Here is a 2,500-nt window from a genome sequence, read left to right as displayed (position 1 = left end):
TCGAGGCCGTCTAACTGTACCCTCGGTAAAAAAAAATTTACAAGGCTGACATGTTCATCGGGAAGCCGCACGTTAGACGAGGCAGGCTACCGCGGGTCTCTCGACCATCGAGGCCGTCTGACTTTACCCTCGGTAAATTTTTTACAAGGGTGAAATGTTCATCGGGAAGCCGCACGTTAGACGCGGACAGGCTACCGCGGATCTCTCGACATCGAGGCCGTCTAACTGTACCCTCGGTAAAAAAAAATGTACAAGGCTGAAATGTTCATCGGGAAGCCGCACGTTAGACGAGGCAGGCTACCGCGGGTCTCTCGACCATCGAGGCCGTCTAACTATCCCCTCGGTAAAAAAAAATTTACAAGGCTGAAATTTCCATCGGGAAGCCGTACGTTAGACGCAGGCAAGCTACCGCGGGTCTCTCGACCATCGAGGCCGTCTAACTGTACCCTCGGTAAAAAAATTGACAAGGCTGAGATATTCATCGGGAAGCCGCCACGTTAGACGCGGACAGGCTACCGCGGATCTCTCGACCATCGAGGCCGTCTAACTGTACCCTCGGTAAAAAAAAATTTACAAGGCTGACATGTTCATCGGGAAGCCGCACGTTAGACGAGGCAGGCTAACGCGGGTCCTCTCGACCATCGATCGAAGCCGTCTAACTGTACCCTCGGTAAAAAAAATGTACAAGGCTGAAATGTTCATCGGGAAGCCGCACGTTAGACGAGGCAGGCTACGCGGGTCTCTCGACCATCGATCGAAGCCGTCTAACTGTACCCTCGGTAAAAAAAATGTACAAGGCTGAAATGTTCATCGGGAAGCCGCACGTTAGACGAGGCAGGCTACCGCGGGTCTCTCGACCATCGAAGCCGTCTGACTGTACCCTCGGTAAAAAAATTCACAAGGCTGAAATGTTCATCGGGGAAGCCGCACGTTAGACGAGGCAGGCTACCGCGGGTCTCTCGACCATCGAAGCCGTCTAACTGTACCCTCGGTAAAAAAAATTCACAGGCTGAAATGTTCATCGGGAAGCCGCACGTTAGACGCAGGCAGGCTACCGCGGGTCTCTCGACCATCGAAGCCGTCTAACTGTACCCTCGGTAAAAAATTTTTACAAGGCTGAAATGTTCATCGGGAAGCCGCACGTTAGATGCGGACAGGCTACCGCGGGTCTCTCGACCATCGAGGCCTTCAAACTATACCTCGGTAAAAAATTTTTACAAGGGTGAAATGTTCATCGGGAAGGCGCACGTTAGACGCAGGCAGGCTACCGCGGGTCTCTCGACCATCGAGGCCGTCTAACTATACCCTCGGTAAAAAAAATTTACAAGGCTGAAATGTTCATCGGGAAGCCGCACGTTAGACGCAGGCAGGCTACCGCGGGTCTCTCGACCATCGAAGCCGTCTAACTGTACCCTCGGTAAAAAAATTTTACAAGGCTGAAATTTTCATCGGGAAGCCGCACGTTAGACGCAGGCAGGCTACGCGGGGTCTCTCGACCATCGAAGCCGTCTAACTGTACCCTCGGTAAAAAAAATTCACAAGGCTGAAATGTTCATCGGGAAGCCGCACGTTAGACGAGGCAGGCTACCGCGGGTCTCTCGACCATCGAGGCCTTCAAACTATACCCTCGGTAAAAAAAAATTTACGAGGGTGAAATTTTCATCGGGAAGCCGTACGTTAGACGCAGGCAAGCTACTGCGGGTCTCTCGACCATCGAGGCCGTCTGACTATACCCTCGGTAAAAAAAATTTACAAGGCTGAAATGTTCATCGGTAAGCCGCACGTTAGAACGCAGGCAGGCTACCGCGGGTCTCTCGACCATCGAGGCCGTCAAACTATACCCTCGGTAAAAAAAATTTACAAGGGTGAAATTTTCATCGGTAAGCCGCACGTTAGACGCAGGCAGGCTACCGCGGGTCTCTCGGACCATCGAAGCCTTCAAACTATACCCTCGGTAAAACTTTTTTACGAGGGTGAAATCTTCATCGGGAAGGCGCACGTTAGACGCAGGCAAGCTACTGCGGGTCTCTCGACCATCGAGGCCGTCTAACTACACCCTCGGTAAAAAATTTTTACAAGGCTGAAATGTTCATCGGGAAGCCGTACGTTAGGACGCAGGCAGGCTTCTGCGGGTCTCTCGACCATCGAGGCCGTCTGACTATACCCTCGGTAAAAAAATTTACAAGGCTGAAATGTTCATCGGGAAGCCGCACGTTAGACGAGGCAGGCTACCGCGGGTCTCTCGACCATCGAAGCCGTCTAACTGTACCCTCGGTAAAAAAAAATTTTACAAGGCTGAAATGTTCATCGGGAAGCCGCACGTTAGATGCGGACAGGCTACCGCGGGTCTCTCGACCATCGAGGCCGTCAAACTATACCCTCGGTAAAAAAATTTACAAGGGTGAAATGTTCATCGGTAAGCCGCACGTTAGACGCGGACAGGCTACCGCGGGTCTCTCGACCATCGAGGCGTCTAACTATACCCACGGTAAAAAAATTT

This window comes from Mytilus trossulus, unplaced genomic scaffold (genome assembly GCF_036588685.1).
Source record: "Mytilus trossulus isolate FHL-02 unplaced genomic scaffold, PNRI_Mtr1.1.1.hap1 h1tg001135l__unscaffolded, whole genome shotgun sequence".
Classification (NCBI taxonomy): domain Eukaryota; kingdom Metazoa; phylum Mollusca; class Bivalvia; order Mytilida; family Mytilidae; genus Mytilus; species Mytilus trossulus.
The sequence above is the reverse complement of the archived record's forward strand: the minus strand, read 5'-3'. Positions refer to the sequence as shown.